Raw genomic sequence first — 18,949 nt, 5'->3', positions numbered from 1 at the left:
TGCAGTACTTTTTCATTTGCTTTTCAACAAGCCCAAGAATGATCTTCTTCTTTTGTTTCAAAAAAGAAAGACTTGTAAAATTAATGTCATTACTTCTCTTCCTCAGCTCCACGCCTTCCTGTTTAAAGCATGTACTTTTGCAGATAAATGACCACAGTGTATTGGAGAATACACTGAAAACTTCTGGAAAACTCCATTTGTGAATGATGACCCTAGCATTTATAAAGAATTGTATATTATACTATGTAAGATTAAAAAAAAAAAAAAAAAGCAGTAATGACTTGACGTTTTTGATTATGTAATGCAAAAATCAGTTCATCTCTATAACGTCAACCACACAATAAAAGATTGCTCTTGGATGAGCAGCATTAAGTTCCTCAATCAAATAGGACACAATAAATTTGTATGTTACACAGCATTAAATACAAGTATCTGATAATTAATTCATTATCTCTAAACAACACAGAAAGTTGAAATGCCTGGAGAAATGCAAGAGTTATCAGTAGGAGGTCAAGACGGAAAGACTTAGTAGAATACAGTTGCTTAAAAATAACTTCCGAAGGAATGCTCTTGCCAAAACTAAACTGAGAAGAATATGCTAAGCATGAACAGCAGGAAGAAAGAAGACAGAAAAACTGGATTCAAGATAAAATGTTTATCAATAAATCAATTTTCAGTGGCAAAATATCCAGCTTTCAGTTGGCTAAGACTGTAGTAAAAGACTAATTTGAAGGCAAAAGATGTCAAATATGAAAATTATACTATGTCTTAAATCAAGCAAATTAAGTACATCTCTCAGGCACTGAAATGTTTTGGAAAAGACACTCAAGAACCAGAAGGGACCGTTCTTCAATTTTTTCCTGAAATCTGAGAAAAGTATACAAGGCACTTCCATGAGCAGGTCACAAAATCACTAATGTCATTATTGGCATAACTGAAAGAAAAATTTCTTCTCTGCCATCCATGGGATGCATAGATTTAAATAAGGGTACTAAATATTACAACACTAAATTATATATATCAGTAAAATAGTTAACAGCACCTGCAGGAACCCAAACGGAATAAACTGTATAACTATATACAAATACATACAATTTCTAACTGAATGGGAAATTTTATGGGAAAACTCTCTTCAAGACAATATATGTCAAAACAGTAATACTGTCTGAGCAAGAGAATCATAGAATTGTAGAATATCATAATCTTTTCACACTTTGAAGGCACTCTTAAACATCACCTGGTCCAACTCCCCTGCAGTGAACAGACACACCTACAGCTAGATCAGATTGCTCAGAGCCCCATCCATCCGTCTCCAAGGACAGGGCAGCTGCCACCTCTCTGGGCATCCTGTCCAACACCTCACAACCCTTACTGAATTTTCCTTATATCCAATCTAAATCTCCCTTCTTTTACTTTGAAACCTACCTTCTAGTCTGTCCTATCAGAACAGACCCTGCAAAGGAATCTATCCCCTTCTTTCTTACAGACTCCCTTTAGAGACTGAAAGGCCGCTATCAGGTTACCTCGTAGCTTTCTCTTCTGCAGGCTGAAGAGCCCAGCTCTCTAAGCCTGTCCTCGTAGGAGAGGAGTTCCATCACTTGGTTCACTTTTATGGCTCTCCTCTGGATGCACTCCAATAGGTCTACGTCTCTCTTGTACTGAGAACTCCACATCTGAATGCAGTACTCCAGGTGAGGTCTCACCAGCACAATGTAGAGGGGCAGGATCACCTCCCTCACCCTGCTGGCCACACCTCTTTTGGTGCAGCCCAGGATACAGTTGGCTTTTTGGACTGTGAGGGCACATTGCTGGCTTCTGTTCAGCTTGCCGCTCATAAGTACTCCCCAGTCCTCTTCAGCAGGGCTGTGCTCTATCCTTACATCCCCCAGTTTGTACTGATAGTGGGGGTTGCCCATAATCCAAGTGCAAGATCTTCCATTTGGGTTTATTTAACCTTATGATCTTCTCCTGTGTCCACTGCTTGAGTCTGTCTAGGTCTCTCTGAATGGGATCCCATCCCTCAGGTGTGATAACTGCACCACACAGTTTGGTGTCATCTGCAAACTTGCTGAGGGTGCACTCCATCCTACTTTTGATGTTACTGATGAAAATATTAAAGAGCACCAGTCCCAGCACTGACCCCTGGGGAACTCCACTTATCACCAATCTGAATTGGACATTGAACTACTGACCACCAATCTCTCTAGATACAATCTTGTAACCAGTTCCTTCTCCATCAAACAGTCCACTCATCAAATCCTTATCTTTCAAACTGGAAGAGAACTACCTTATGAGGGACTGTGTGAAAGGCTTTATTGAATTCCATCAGTGGCTCTTCACTTGTCCACTGACGCAGTTATGCCACCATAAAAAGTGACAAGGTTGGTCAGGCAGGACCTGCCCTTTGTGAAGCCATGCTGGCTATTCCATATCATCTCCCTCTCTTTCATTTGCCTTGACATAGCTTCCAGGAGCATCTGCTCCATGGTTTTCCCCAGCACCGAGATGAAGAGGTAACTAAGTATAGACACACTAGTGACAAAGCCATGAGCCATCATTAATATTAAGTATACTTCATAGTTCTATAACTGAGTTTTGCTGCTGGAGGAGACAATAAGAGGGCAGGCTACAAATGAAGTGCATTACAAAGGCACTCAAAGAAGGCTGGGTAGTTCAGAGTCTGATAGGTTTGTCCCCAAGGTTCTTGCACATTTTCAATAATACATACATGTGCCCTATTACATATTAAATGAAAAGAGTATGTATAGGCCAACATTTATACATATATACATATATACATATAATCTGGGGAAGTTTCTCATTAAATGGAAATTCAGTCATTCAACAAAGGCTACAGTAATATACACTGGTGGAAATTTGTCAAGTTAATTGTCATTTCAGTGTGAGAGAAAAACAAAAGGAGAAAAATGTGCCCTGAATCTTTAAAACATAAAGATGAAACAAAATGTCCCAACAGAATAATGACATTGTGATTTTTGTCAGTTGAAGATAAAGACCTTAAATTCTGAAAGAGTAGACTGACACATACAGATTGTTGCATTTTAGAGAACAAGCGCAAAACTAGGTTTACTTAGAAATGTTACTGTTATCCATTGCTTGTATCAAAATGACATCTTCTGCTTGGCACCATTTGCTAATATTTTCACAGCATTCGGATAAGTGGTGCAGAGAATAAGATATGCATACCATGATTATTATTTGATCCCCTATCACAACTTAAATACTTGAATTTTATCCTGTTTGGAGCTATTCTTTTTTACATGTCTTAAGAAGTAGTTCCAATTTTTATACAGTAAAATACAACCTCCTGTGTTCTGTGTATTCTTTTTAATTAATATTGTAATTCTACTTAGCAGGTAACAAAATGCACTCAACCGAATTATAGACATTCAAACTTTTTTTTGCTCTGGGGAAGGAGAGAACAAAGATTTGAATATTAATACTGAAGAAACTAAAGATGATAGCACATCAACTATTGGTGAGCATTTTCATGAGAAACATATGTACACAGGTTAAAGGGTAGTTCATAAGCTCAAACACATTCAAACATAAAGAGGGTAAATTTAGGTTAGATATAAGGAAAAAATCTTTCACAGTGAGGCTGGTGAGACACTGGCGCAGGTTGCCCAGAGATGTGGTGGATGTTCCATCCTTGGAGACATTCAAGGTCAGGCTGAAAGGGGTTCTGAGCAACCTGATCTAGCTGTAGGTGTCCCTCTTTATTGCAGGGGAGTTGGACTAGATGACCTATAAAGATCTCTTCTAACTCTAAGGATTTTATGATTCTATGATTCTAGTGCATTCTTCTGCCCCGATAGGAAGGTGAGACAATTACAACTGGATGGCTTTCATGAGCCCTGCTATCAAATACATGCTTTCAAGTGCCTCCACAAATTTAATGTCTCCAGCAATCTATTAGGTAGAAAGAAATCTTAATTATCTGACAGTCACCAGTAGAGCTGTTCAAAGAGCTTGCTGTGAGATTTTTAGCCCTGCCAAACTCAGACTGTGTGACCAGTACTAAAGACTGAACTTGACATAGTTTTATCAGATAAGGAAGTCACAGTTGATTGTCATATGGATTGTTTTCTTCATTAAAAAAAAAAAACACACAAAGCACAAAGCTCCAAATATATCTGGCATAAAATCAGACTGAGCAGAAACATGGCTTTGGTGCACACTTTAAGTCTAAATTTGAACTCAACTGTAAAAATAATGGCAGGTGGCTTTTTTATCAGAGTTTTGGACATAACACTATCAATGTAAGGAAGACACTTCAAAATCTTCAGATGAGCTCCCTCCTAACATTTTCAAGGACAGTGGAGAGGAGAAATTCCAGACAGAGAACAAACTAATTCCAACTCAAGTTTTATCTATGTAAAGTAATTATTATCTTCAAAAGTGAAGAAAAATATACATGCAGCACACATCAATCTTAAGTTAAAAGTCAGAGTATTAAAAATAATCATATTCTTTAGAAAAACAAATATATTTCAATTACTTTTCCACTTGGGTGAATGACAGAGACTTGTTTAAAAGTCAAACAATCATATTTTCAAAGGACAAACCAAATAAATGTAAAGAAATTAGCTTCAAGAGAAATCAAAGTGATTTATTTGAATACCTTAGAAGAATACTAAAACAGCATTAAAGAAAATGAGGAAATAGTGAATAATGTTTCCTTCCCAGTTAATAACTAATTTTCAATTTGTTTTCTTTGTATACAACATACAAGTTCTCTAGCAAGAAATTAAGTCATAGAATCATAGAGCATCCCAAGCTGGAAGGGACCTACAGCAATCATTAAATCCAACTCCTTTCCAACCTAAATTAGTTTACAATTTTCCAGAAAACAAACAGACAAACAAACAAAAAACATAAAAGGAAAAAAAAATCAAAAGGATAAGCAATTAATTCTAATGTATTCACTTTCTACAAATATACTAAATGCGAAAAGGAAATTTGAAAAATATGAATATAATCAAAACAAGGACTGGTCACTTTGAATGCATGAGGTGAGGTATCTATTGCATACATTTATAAATCATAAATAACCATATGGCTTTCACTTTTGTTAGTGGAAGATGCATACACAGATCTCCAGGAATAACTATATTCATATAACTACATAGATACACATAACATATACATGCATACAGGTGCACATACAGTTACATATCTGAACTTTTTCAAAGTGTAGAAACAAAGTGTACTGTTATATTTCATAGTGAAAAAAAGTTAATTAGTTAAGAACCAAAAAATGAACAGAACAGTATTCCAGACAGATGGTCCAGCACTTCTTAGGCAGATGGCTCTGCTAATTAGATACTGGCAAAAATAACATTAAAGAAGATGGTTTAATTATGCGATGCCAAAAAATAAAATCTACATGAGATTTCCTTTTTTCTTTTTCACTATCTGTTTGCTTTCATCTCTTATATCATGTATTTAAACAATACTTTGGGGAGTTGCGTTATAATGGCAATAATCATAACAATATATGTCAACAAACATGAGTAATATTGCCTTATTGTTTGCATCAGTCCAGCAATGGAATGGCTTCAAAAAGCTGTGATTTGTTTGGCAAGGGTGTCTTGCAGCCTGCATAATTATATCTCAATGAACATAGTTGCTAGAGTCCAAAAGCTGAGTTTAAAGAGGCCATAAAGAAAGTGTCAGAACAGTAAATGCTAAGAGAGAATGTAGCCACAGAGGAGTATACCAACAAGACATTTAGCAGCAAATTAGCAACCGCAGTGTTAGAAGTGGTTTCGATGGTCACCAGAAATATTAAGGCATGCTTTGGTATAATGACATCCCTGCTTCCAGCAAATATGAAAAGCCACTTACAAAAGATTTATATCTCCCCATACTTCAGGCAAACCACTTTCCCTGCTTTCCACAGAACCATGACCTCGTCCTTGCAGCCATTACTGCTGGAGCTGTCTCTCTTGCCAACCTGATAAACAGTCAGCTTTCGAGAGCGGCCATCCACTGTGGAAATGCTAGGGGAATGTATTAAAAAGGGACTTCTCTTTAACACAGATCTCCTTTTTGACTCATCATAAAAGAAAAACTGTTCTATATGGACTACAGGCAGCCTGGTTAGGCTCTCCTATCAAGAGATAGGCCAGCAGCTCAAACAAGAACAACATTGTATGGACAAATTTACTAATTGATTACATTTGTTGAAGTATCTTGCCACCAGATACCAAATGCAACAGCCAATTCTCCTGGAAATAATAATTCGCCTGTTTTCATTTGTTCAGCTTTAACTGCTCATCCACAGTTAGAAAATTATGGTTTCTTAAAAAGTGAAGAGTGTGAAATAGATGAAAATAAATATCCAGTTATGCTAGAATTTTCTAGGGTTTGGTTTTAAATAAAAACTGAGCTCCCATGACAGATATATAATTTCATGTTTAAACCACATAACATATGAAACTTTATATGGCTTCAAAAACAAAGCTGATGTCAACTGAATTTTCTTTCAAATATAAGGGCCTGAAATATATAAAAAAGTGAGGAGAGACACAGATATTTAAGCCAAAGTTTTAATTACCTTATTTTGTTGACTATGCAAATAAATAGTTGCTGAAAATTTTGTCAGAATTGATATAATAAAATTTAGAGTTACTAAGACTTTCAGAAACTCATAGTGGATGGCTACTGTGTTAACTTTAATCTCGCTAGCCTCTGAGCAAGATTTGACTTCTACTAAATGTCACCCAACCACCCGTCTGTGCATTCCTTGTTTGTGTTCTGCAAAGACTTCCAAATGTCACAAAATGTTCATGGGGTTTACACTTAACAGAAAAAGTTTTATAGAGGAAATTGCAATTCTGAAACTGAAGTCAGCAACTCAGAACTTGAATATACTCAGAACCAATAGTTTTAGTCCTGCTTCCTGAGAGTTACTAATAAAAAGGCATTGCACTGTGACTTTCAAAGTTTTGAATGTTCCAGTTTGGCATTTTGAGGCTTTTATGTTTTTTATGGACATTTAAAAATTGAATGCTGGATTGTGCTGAAGGGGTAAAACAACAAAATGTTCTTGCATTTCCAGTCTTGGCAGCCACTCAGCAGGTAGAAATGAAATTTTGTACCATGTTTTTAATGTACATTCTGAAATTATACTAAATATAGTAAATTTAATATATTGAATAAATTATATGTGAACCTTTTAAGATTAACATCTGTGTTAGCATATTAAGTTTTAAAGCTCTCCCTGCTTTTTGGCAAATAAAATTGATTTCAGTATACTTCAAGACCTTTTGAAAGCAATGTTTCCTTTTTTTTCAAATTGTGTTGTAAACTTTTAAGTGCTGATCAGAAATGTCAGGATTCTCTTTGTTTCAGGAAAGGGAAAGATATTTCAATACAATTTCATACTCCCTAGCCCCCTAGGTTAAATGCCACAATAAATGGGGAAAAAAGTCCCCTAGCACAGGAATTTCAGGAAAGGAAGACTTCAATACAGACCTTGAATATAGGAACACAGATTGCTTTCTTGTGCATCTGTTCATTGCTGCAGATGGCAAAGGAGAATGGGGTGCAGCTAAGTATGCCATCCTGCCCTATACTAACCTGCTGTTCATGTCATGCTGGTGTGGGATGAAGGATAAAGAAGTATGCAAGTGAGCAACCTCAGACAGTCAAGGAAGTTAGGATGCTTCAGAAGACTCTGTGCAAACCGAAATCCTTCCTGAAATAATTTCTCAGAGGCACAGCCAACACAATATATCTTGTCCCTGGGATGTCAACGACAGCTGGATTATAGCTTCTAGATATGAGTTTACAACAGCAAGCAGATGAATCTGAGAGATATGGTGGAGGATGAAATTTATAACACCTTCCAAGTGACATTTTTTTAAATGGCTGAACATCATACCACATAACTGAGACTAAGAAAAAGAAATCTTTGTATTTTATATGTATATATATAATATTTTTTCATTGTCTCATTATAAAGAATAAAAATTCTATCATGATTTTTATTTCTCATTTATTTATTCAGATAGTTTTGCCATTGGGCTTTACTAATGGAAGACTCCATTCTTTTAGTATCAATACTCATCTATATTTCTACTATTCAAAATTCACAGTAACTCTTACTTACAATAAAAAAAATATTTTGAATAATTAGTCTAAAAATAGCATCTTAGTAAAAAGACAAACTTGAAGAATGAATGTATGTCCATACAGTATGCAATCAAACAGGAGTAAGAACATTTTAGACAGATGAAAGCAGAGAGAAAGATTAATGCTGAGAAGCAGTAAAAGAAAGGTAAGAAGAGCCAGATCACACACAGTGTGTCACACAGAGTGTGCAATGAAAAGTCAGTAAAGAAACAAATGGTTCAACAGTTAAGCATTGCATACATGAGATTTTCTACATCCTTCTATGTAAATCAATATGCTGGAAAGCTGATTTTGGAAAAATAGTACACAGATATACAAGATATTTAGAAAATAGCTGGGGCAAAACAGAACACAAAAAGAAAAACATCATCAAATTTCCAAGGAGTTGGCAATAAGGTTGACGGCAGCACAATTGACTATTCACTCAAGGAAAGAAGAAACTAACTTACATTTGGTTATGCTTAAAGCAATTGGATTTAAGTAGACCAAAAAAAAAAAAAAAAAAAGAAAAAGATAATCGGAGAGACACAACATTGCAAGAATATGGGGAAGAATAAAAAGTAAAATAGGCATATAACTGAGTCTTTAATACATATTGTAAACTGTGGAGAAAGGCAAAAAAAAAAAAAAAAATAGTAGACTGAGAAAAATTCTCATTAAACACAAAGAAAAAAGATACTTATTACAACAGGAAAGCCTGAATCTACAGCTACTAGGAAAATCACTGGAGTGTAGCTGCATTGTTAAATTATACAGAAAGCAAGGCTGAGGAAGACAAGCTACGGAGGACCAGGACCAGAAAGTGTCTGCTCAGAATATGAAAAGGTCTTCAAGAGTGCGTCATGCAATCCAATTGCAGAAAAAGAGTAGATAGAAAAGTAGGACAGCAATGCAACTTAAAATCACAACTTCATCATGATGGTTTGGGATAACAGTGAGGCTACGAAAAAGCCTGATTTTTTCTCCCTTTTTGAGAGAAGTGAACAGTCTGGAGAAACATCAATGATGCATGGGGCTTTTCACCTCCAGTTTATATGTTAAACCTCATTCAAGACATTAATCAATGAAAGTTTGGGACATTGGGTAACTTGGTATTAGCTGTGGGAAATGCGTGGATCATTTCAATACAAATTTCTAGAAGACTAGCCTTCATACCAAAATGAGCAGTAACTGGCCATTTATGCAGAAGGAACTGAACAGCCACTTAGAAAAAGAGGAGGGAGTCCTGTTACAGATAAAGTGCCTCACTCCATATTCACAAGAAATCTCAGAAAAAGCAGGAAGTTGCTGAAATATCTTATCTTAACAATTTCTCTATTTTTTTCCCTCAAGCTGTCCTCACATATATTTCAGCACTGGACAGTTGTAGGATTCAACTCATAAACTCAGCCTAAGAATCCCAACCACCAAGTTCCAAAGACAAAAGGGGATAAGTTTTGTGCCACTCTCATACTTGCAAGTAGAGAGTATATCACCAGCAAAACATTTTAGAGTTGGAGAATTTTATTTGACTTAGTTTATTGCCAACCACCACAAAACTCAGTCCATCGAAGTCTTTCTAGTGGGAAGGTAGGACATTTAGCAGGCTTTCAGTTTCCAGTGCATAATCTCCACAGTCAGTTTAATAGTCAAGATTAATAATTAGAAATTAGAATTATTACTTCCTAGTCATATTTTAAAAGATAAACTGATAAGTCATATTGCATAGCAAAATTAAATTCTCAGAGACTATAAAGTTATTTTAAAACCTAATAAATTTGTTATAAATTGTCATGAGCACATCTGTTGAAAACACTACACATAACCTGTTATCTGACAGACCATTGAAATCATCTATAACAATAGATTAACCATGTGTTAAATAGTCTATTAATCATTAAGTAGATTACTATAAAATATTTACATAGTGAAACTTAGTAAACAAATGATAAACATTCAGTGAATGTCATTGTTGGTCAGTTGTTATTTGCTGTGCACTAAAACCCACACTACAACAGGTGAACACCTGAAGGTTTTGCAAGGCTTTTCATCCAAATATCAAGTTGGAGCAAAGAAAAATGATCAAAATCTGTGTGATGTGATGCCTGATGCTCAAGACTGAGAATTCTGCATTTGTTATTACTTGCAGGATCTATTAGCATCAAAGGACCATGAAAAAAGCAAGAGAAAATAGTTCATTAAAAACGGATGCGTAACTAAATGTATCAGATTCTGGGAAAATCTTCAGTGAAAAGTTCATAGATTATTCAGTGATGACAGAAATTTGGAAGAATTTCTACCAGCACTCCTTTGCAGTTCTTCAAGTAGAAAGCAAACAAATATTTGTTAAAAAAGAAACCAGCTCACATCCCCAGAGAGATCCATGTCTGCACTTTTCACAACACAATTGCCTTTGCTGGCACTTTTCTACAAGTCGTATAGGAGAAAGTCACCACGTACCATGTGTCACCATTTGTTTCACATGATCTCAACATGTGAAACAAAACCACTGGTATCATAGATGACACAGAACCTGGATGAGCAACTCTTGTATCCATAAAATAAATTGGAAGAGATTCAGATTCTCAAAACTAATAACAGAAAGCTCAAATTTCTGTTTACTTCAAGAAAGTTAAACTGAAGGCGCCCTTAAGTATCGAGAAAAGTATCTTCTAAATTCCATTGACATACACAAACTTTAGTAACCATCCCACACAGGGATCGTAATAGAAGAAATTTATTTCAGAACTAGCTGTGTGATAGCTCATCCTCCTGCAGACTCTTTTCCATTTTTATTGGTTTAGAAACCCACTGATTGCTACATTGGCAGAATACTGTACTTTCGTATTTTTCACCAAGAAGCTAAAACCTCAGTGGATATAACTGTAAAAGTGTGATCAATAAAGCTTATTCAACAGGATACCCAGTGCAACCATTAATAAGACAGTTATGTGGCTTTTTTTACTTTGTGCAGATGCTATCGACCTTCCTCCATCAAATTACAGCTTATTAGCAATTCATCTCCTAATAGGTACATTAAAACTCATGGCTTTCTAACACTGGTGTATATTGGATACCAGCTCAGCATTTGAAGAAGAAAGTAACAAAAACTCATTCTTACTACTAGGAATTATTTCTTTAAAATTCGCCTGTGCTTATCCTGCTGAAGTGAGTCCTTTGAAGTCAGTGCTCCAAATTCCAAAGCTTTTACTATAGCAAAACACTTTCAAATTAAAAGTTTTGTCTAAGAACAGACGAAAGGACAGAAACAGTAAACATTCTCTAATTTCATGAAAGAAAAGGGACAACTTCTGTACAGTGGCTTATAATAGCAACCCCCTTAAGTACTGGAGTACTAAAGAACATTAACATTAGATCAGAATCCAATTCATTCATATAACTTTTTTACTGTGAACAGAAAAATGAATTTAAAACACAGACTGCTCTACGCTATGTGCAACTCTACAAAGCTGCAGAGTGACAAAGCTCACACATCTCCAAATTAATTTGCTATTTTAAGCCCATCATTTTGTATATCAAAATAAAATGTCAGTATAATATTTACGTCCATAAAAAAGTAAAAATAAAAAAAAATAATAGAAGAAAAGCCACTGGATTTGTATCTACTTTAAAGTGCATGGTGGATACATATTATTATAAAACAATTTAATGACACAAACATAGTCTGCCCGTCTTCTTGTAGATTCTCTAACCTCTCCAGGCAAAGAAGTTTTTTTCTTTTTTTCAGTGAAACCTACTGAACATTTCCCAGTTCTTTTACCCAAGATCAAGAAACACAAAAATTCATAAAGAGCCCAAGACTCATGGAAAAAAAATACATCTACAGCCAGTATTCTTACATTCTGAATACTGAATGCTTCTGAATCCATGAACTGGGGGAGGAGCAGAAGGCTTAAAGACATTAAGGATTTAAAGAAGAAAGGAAATTGATTTAAAATGACCACAATGCAAGCAAGGCTGTCACCTCCTGGCATTATTTGTGGCCTAAACTCAGACAGAACCAAACAAAAATTTCCTGTAATACATTTTTTTGGAAGTACACTTCAGCTCTTACTTACTACTTACTAACTTACTACTGCTTCCCAGCATACAGACTCTTCTACTTCCTAAGGTCTTCAAGGACAGGATGAGACCCTACCTAAAGTCGCATATAGGACTGGGGTCTGCATCTATGTAAAAAGAAAGTGACGAATGTCCACACTTTACCTTTACAATATACCAAAACTGTCCTACAATAAAAGGAGCAGGTACATCAATTAATCTTGCTTGATCCGTGTGACAAAAGAAAACTAAGTGATCCTCATTTATAAACAAGACTACAGACATCCTTTTGGCCTGCATATTAAATGTGATTGAGGACCAACATGACCAACTGCTCAAGCAGAAGAATTTATATCAGTAACATAGGTCCTGTCTCACTGCCTCGTCTTTTAAAGGATGACCCATTGAATTTCTCAAACAAATTAGAACAATTAATCATTCCATAGCCACACTCTTAGAAACAGCAGAAATCTAGGTGAATCAGACATTGCACTAAATAATTCAACTGGTAAAAAAAAAAAAAAAGTCTGAGTTTCCTAACATCTGTCCTTTAAAGTCATTCTCACTGCTTCTGAAAAAAGTCAGAAGTACACTGAAGACCACTGCCCTCTACCTCTCTTGAGAAGACCACAAGTGTTTCATTCCACTTTGCTGTTAGAGTGGCTGACTGGTTCCTGGAGGAACTGGCTCAAAACTGGAAATCAGAAACTGGTCAGGCTATGCTGAGGCTATGCTGGCCTCTGAAAATGCCCATGATTTGCACCTACATGCACATCTGTGCTTCTGTGCAAATATTTGAATTATGCACTCTAGAAACTGTATGAAGCAGTAGAAACAGATGGCTATTCGATGACATTCTTCTGTAAGTATTTAAATAATGCCAGGTTTATGTTGTGCACTTCCATATCATGAAAAAGCTGCAGAAGATATTTATATTCTAATAGACCTTTTACCACAGAAAGCCTTGAAAAATAAGTTCCTTATCTGCTAGTCCTCATGCAGACTCTCAGTCTTCTGTTAATCATGATGCTTTGAATCCAGATAATTTTGACATTAATTTTAATCTGTGAGTTACTGGAGGGAAAGAGAGACAGAGAGATGAATGTGTATATTAAAGCCTTGCTCGGTTATTGTGATGGCTTGATCTTGGCTGACTGCCAGTGCCTGTTCAGTATTTTTTTATATAAATTTAATTTATTGCCAATTAAAAATAGAGTAGAATAGTGACAAATAAAGTGATGGGTCAATTGGAGCTTGCAGGACCTGGCTGTATACAGAATGGGATAGCCCCCACCTTGCCTCCTGCAGCAGCCCCACAGCACCTTGCCATCACCCACACCCCATACAGATGTCCTTTTAACTATGGCACACCTATTTATTCCCAATTCTTTCACATCTTTCTTCAGATATCTCCAGAGTGCCACTGAAATTTGCTGTGGTTCATTTACCTCTCCTCACACCTGAAGTTGCTTTGAACTGTAAAATGTTCAGATTTCTGATAATGTTTGCATTATCAGAATGTTTGCTCATGCTATATGCAGTTGATCTGTACAAGTGCTGTGATATGAGTAAGGAAGTAACTGAAAAATGTAGAGAATCCACAAAATCTGCCTGGGACAGATTTTTTTCATATGATTTTTTCATAAGAAGAATCTTTCCTAAGAAGTTCAGGGAGATGGTGACTTAATTTACCAGCACTGTTGGGAGTGTTTGCCACCAATTCCTGACCGAACACAGTACACATATGGTGCTGAAATAAACCCTGAGGCTCCTGAGATCAGAGAGCTGCAGCCCCCACTTTATAAACAGAGGAGGCAGAAGCACACAGCAGTGTTGAGGACTGTACAAAGCCAAGGCTGGTAGCAGAAGCCATGGGTTACATGGAATTACAAATAGAATTATGCAACTACCTTCATTCATGATGCTATACATGTGCTCATGTGCTCAGAGAAAAACAGTGTCCCTCTCAGAGCTGCTTTAATTCTAAAAAGCTTTGACAGTATAGCCTCATACTTTCTTTGGTTTATAATCATTGTTCCAAAACACATGCATCTTTCTATTCTTACAGAACATACTGGATTACACTAAAAGTGATAAAGATCCCAAAGATCCATCAACTTTGTACTTTTTATGACTAAATGATAGAGCTAATCAGATAATTTATTAAAATAATCTTCTACTAATGCTTCTTCTTCATATTTTTCTGTAACTTTCACCATTTAGATGGAAATTTTCCAGGTATGAACTCTGGTTAAGAGCAAAATGTAGCCAAAGAAAATATTTGTAAGAATTAGAGTAAAGAAAAAAAGAATTATTCCAATTGTTTTAGTAAATTTTTTTTCTGTCTCTTTCTTCTTTCGTGTAAAGCATCACAAAGTAGTGTGAAAGACAATCACCACTGAGGTGAAAGTAAAGTAAAATAGTCAGCTTCTTTCTGAGAAGTCTGATGAGGCGTCTGACTGGAAGAAAAACTTTTGATTTTACAGAGTTATTAGCAAATTAGTAGCAAAAATTCAGCTGACATGCATTCATAACCTTAATTCTGTTCTGGATTTTTACTCTGTTGTATGTTTTCCTATTAAATAACATACGAGTAACTTCATAGAAATAGTTGATATCCTCAGGCAAGAAAATTCAATTGTTTGGCATGAATTCTGTTTCATCAAAAATAAAGCCCTTGGCAAGAATATTATGATTCTTAAAAGAAATAGTGCTGCTACTACTAGCGCTACTAATAAAAATAACAATACCAATAATAGTAATATTAAAGCAAACAAGTAAACAGGAGAAGGAGAAAAGAGTACCTCAAAATGAGATGGGCACATACTTCATTTTAGAGCCCTGATTTGCCCCCCTTCTACTGGGAACTAACTGCTAGAACAGAAAACTTCAAGCACAGCTGTATTAACAGAATACAAAAGTAACAAAACAAAAGGTAATGAAAAGTAAAAGCTACTGTACCAGTAAACAAAAATAGGAGTAGGAAGAAACAAGTCCTTAGGGTGGGGCCAAGTCTTTAGGTCTACGGTGAAGTGCCAGGACCTGCATTTTGGTCACAACAATCCCAGGCAACCCCAGAGGCTTGGGGAGGAGTGCATGGAAAGCCCCCTGATGGAAAGGAACCTTGGTGTGCTGATGGACAGTCAGCTGAATATGAGCCAGCAGTGTGCCCAGGTGGCCAAGAAGGCCAATGGCATCCTGGCTTGTATCACAAATGGTGTGGTGAGCAGGACTAGGGAAGTAATCCTGCCCCTGTAATCAGCACTGGTGAGGCCTTTCCTTGAGTACTGTGTTCAGTTTTGGGCATCTCAGTACAGAAAGGACATCAAGGTGCTGGAGCAGGTCCAAAGAAGGGCAACAAGGCTTGTGAAGGGCTTGGAGAATATGCCCAACAAAGAGAGACTGGGGCTGTTTAGTATGGGGAAGAGGAGCCTGAGAGGAGACCTTATTGCTCTCTTCAATTACCTGAAAGGTGATTACAGTGAGAGCAGGGCTGGTCTCTTCTCACTGGTGACAGGATGAGTGGAAATGGCCTTAAGTTGCACCAGGGGAAGTTTAGGTTGGATATCAGGAAAAACTTCCTTACAGAAAGGGTTGTTAAGCACTGGAATAGGCTCCCCGGGGAGGTGGTTGAGTCACCATTCCTGGATTTGTTTAAAAACCCTTCGGATGTGGTGCTCAGGGACATGATTTAGAGGATGGTTGTTAGAGTTAGAGTAGTATATTAGGTTGTGGTTGGACTTGATGATCTTTAAGGTCTTTTCCAACCTGAGCAATTCTATGATTTTGTCCTTGCTAGTTTTCATCTTCTCATACTTCATTTTCCCAAATCCACTGCTCACAAATGGCTGCACTAGATTAACGGCAGTCAGGAATTATTTCTCTATTCATTAAGTAAATTTCTTCCTTTCAAACACACATGTGAGCTCCTTTATAGAGGAATTAACTCACTGAGTGTGCTAACTAAACCAGCACACTTTAACTAACAAGTCCAGTAACCCACTGAATGCTTCCTAGTACTCCCATGAGCCACTTCTAGTAAACAGCAGTCATAGTATCAATAAATACAAATTTCTCACAGTAAATGGACAGAGTAATGAATATGCAATAAACACTTTTAGTCTCAATCTAAATTACATGCAAAATCATGTTCAATACTGTGTTAGCAGAAAGTTATTTTGTAACACAATTTATTTTTCTGGTGTAGATGTAGCTTGTCATGTCTTACTGTTGAAAGAATGCTAGCTTTCCAAATGTGATAAGCCAAGGCGGAATCTATCACTGGCTGTTCTTGTTTTAATGAAAAGAGATTGGTATCTAAAGAATCCTGTGGGGATAATGCAGATATGATGCAAAGCAGAGCACAGATAACAACTCTGACATACTCTGAATATACACAATGCAAGCTTGCAAATCCCTCCCACTGTCACTACCACAGTAACAGCTCTTATGAAATTTTCAACTGTTTGGGAAGGCTCTCCACAAATGTACGTCTGTTCATATTCAATTCCAAAGAGAAACGTGCACTTGTATAAATTAAAACCATGGAACATGCCAAAAAATGTAATGGTTTGGCTGCTTTCTGTTCAAAGAAGGCAGATGTATTGCGCTGCTCTTGGAGTATAGAGAAAATCTCTTTCATATCTTAACACAACAGGTCAACAGAACTTTAATTTCTATCCCTGATTTATGCATTTCATACACACTCCTACACTGAAACCCTGCGAGTGGAAGCAGGACTGGCTGCATCCCACACAGGCACCAGCTAATAGCGCTGGCAGTCACACAGCATAAATATGCTGCTTCTCTGAAAGGGACGGCTATCTGAACACGATACATGATTACAGGCCCCAGTGAGTATAGAGGACAAGTATCTTATGGCCTTTTCTGAGAAAGTTACATACTCCAGTTGTGTGGCAGCCTCAACTACAGTGAGACAGAAAAGTTGACTGTGTCTACAAAGGGACAGCTAGAGCACTGAACTAGATAAAGAGATGCAGGCATCTGTTGAGATGGCCTTCAGTGACACTGCAAGACAGTACAGACAGAGAAACCTCAGTGATACGTGAACAAGTGACTGAGTAGAAGGGGAAAAAAGTTATCCAGCAGCAGAAGCAGAGGATAATGGTCCCATGCCAGATTCCTGTCCCTGTGCTAGTATATGGGATTAGGGAAGCCAGTAACAAGAAGAAAGGAAGAAGTGAGTTATGGTGGTGATTTGTTTACTGGATGCTGCACAAGGAAAGCTGAGACAGGTTTAGCCAGTGGCATAGATCATGCTAAACATCATGTGCAAAGTTTTTCATGGTAAGAAAAACAAAGTTACTTATGGGAAAGAAAATAATAGAAAGGGAAAAAGAAAAGTGAAAACTTCTCTCCGGCGACTAGATAAGAAGTAACTAGAGGACTTGGATGACCAGTGCAGCACGTAGTGTCCCCAGACAAACATTTTGAGGGATGCTATGAGGTCAGAAAATGTAGGAGCAATGGCAGGCCACAGCTACTTCAGACAGTTAGAGTATTCATTACTATGCAGCCTGTCAGCAAGATGAAATTTTTAGACAAAAATCAAAATCTTCATGAAGGAATTCAAAATTAGACCCATGAGTGAAAAAGCAACTCATAATTTAGTCCAGGATAGCATGCAGAAATAGCAACCACAATGTACTTAGATTCACCATCGCTGCAGGAGCAAGTAAAGACTCAAATCCACTACAGCACGTTCCACTTCATAATAGAGAACTTAAGTATGAACAAGCTTGATAGAAAGGAGCTAAAAGGGCCAGCAAAGAGTAAAAGATTTGTAGGTAGCATTCAGGATTACCCAGACGGACACACCAGAAGAATTAACATTACCTACCAGAAAAGACACAAGGAAAAGAGAAAAAGTAAATTTGGCGTAGATTAACAGTAGGGCATTTAGCTAATGAAAGAAAAAAATGTCTGCCAGAGAAGCAAAGCAGTCCCAAGATAGCACAAGAAGATAGCAGTGCCACAATAGTGTGGCATGAGTGCTGAGGGAGTTGGTGGATGTGGTTGCTAAGCCACTCTCCATCATTCTCCAGCAGTCCTGGCTAACTGGAAATGTCCCAGCAGACTGAAAACTGGCAAATGTGACGCCCATCTTTAGAAAGGGCTGGAAAGATGATTCTAGTAGCTACAGGCCTATAGTCTCACTTTGGTGCCAGGGAAGGTTATGGAATGCATAATCTCGGGAGCCATCATGGATTAGTTAAAGGTCTACCAAGGGATCAGGCCCAGTCAGCATGGGTTTACTAATGGTAGATCCTGTCTGTCAAACCTGATTTCATTCTATGACAAGGTGACGTGCTTAATGGATGAAGGTACGGCTATTGATGTGGTCTACCTGGACTTCAGTAAAGCCTTTGGACACTGTTCCCCCCAGTATTCTTGTGGAGAAGCTGGCTGCCCATGGTTTGGATTGGCGTATGCTCCACTGGGTGAAACACTGACTGGATGGCAGGGCCCAAAGAGTTGTGGCCAATGGAGTTAAATCCAGTTGGCGGCCAGTCAAGAGTAATGTTCTCCAGGGCTCGGTACTGGGGCTGCTTCTGTTTAACATCTTTATTAACGATCTTGATGAGAGAATTGAGTGCACCCTCAGCAAGTTTGCAGACAACATCAAATTGAGAGGAAGGGTTGATTTGCCGGAAGGGAGAAAGGCACTAGAGAGGGAGCTGGATAGACTGGATAGATGGGCCAAGGTAAACTGTATGAGTTTCAA

At 37.3% G+C, this 18,949-nt stretch overlaps 1 protein-coding gene across 8 annotated transcripts in view; it reads right to left on the bottom strand.

Annotated features, from left to right (window-relative positions):
* The window catches only part of SEMA5A (semaphorin 5A), a 323,479-nt gene that overhangs the window by 145,748 nt on the left and 158,782 nt on the right, over nucleotides 1–18,949 (bottom strand). The gene's annotated exons all lie outside the window — the stretch shown is intronic.

This window comes from Phasianus colchicus, chromosome 3, assembly GCF_987193195.1.
Source record: "Phasianus colchicus chromosome 3, bPhaCol1.hap1.1, whole genome shotgun sequence".
Lineage (NCBI taxonomy): Eukaryota > Metazoa > Chordata > Aves > Galliformes > Phasianidae > Phasianus > Phasianus colchicus.
This window is presented reverse-complemented; position numbering and strand designations above follow the sequence as displayed.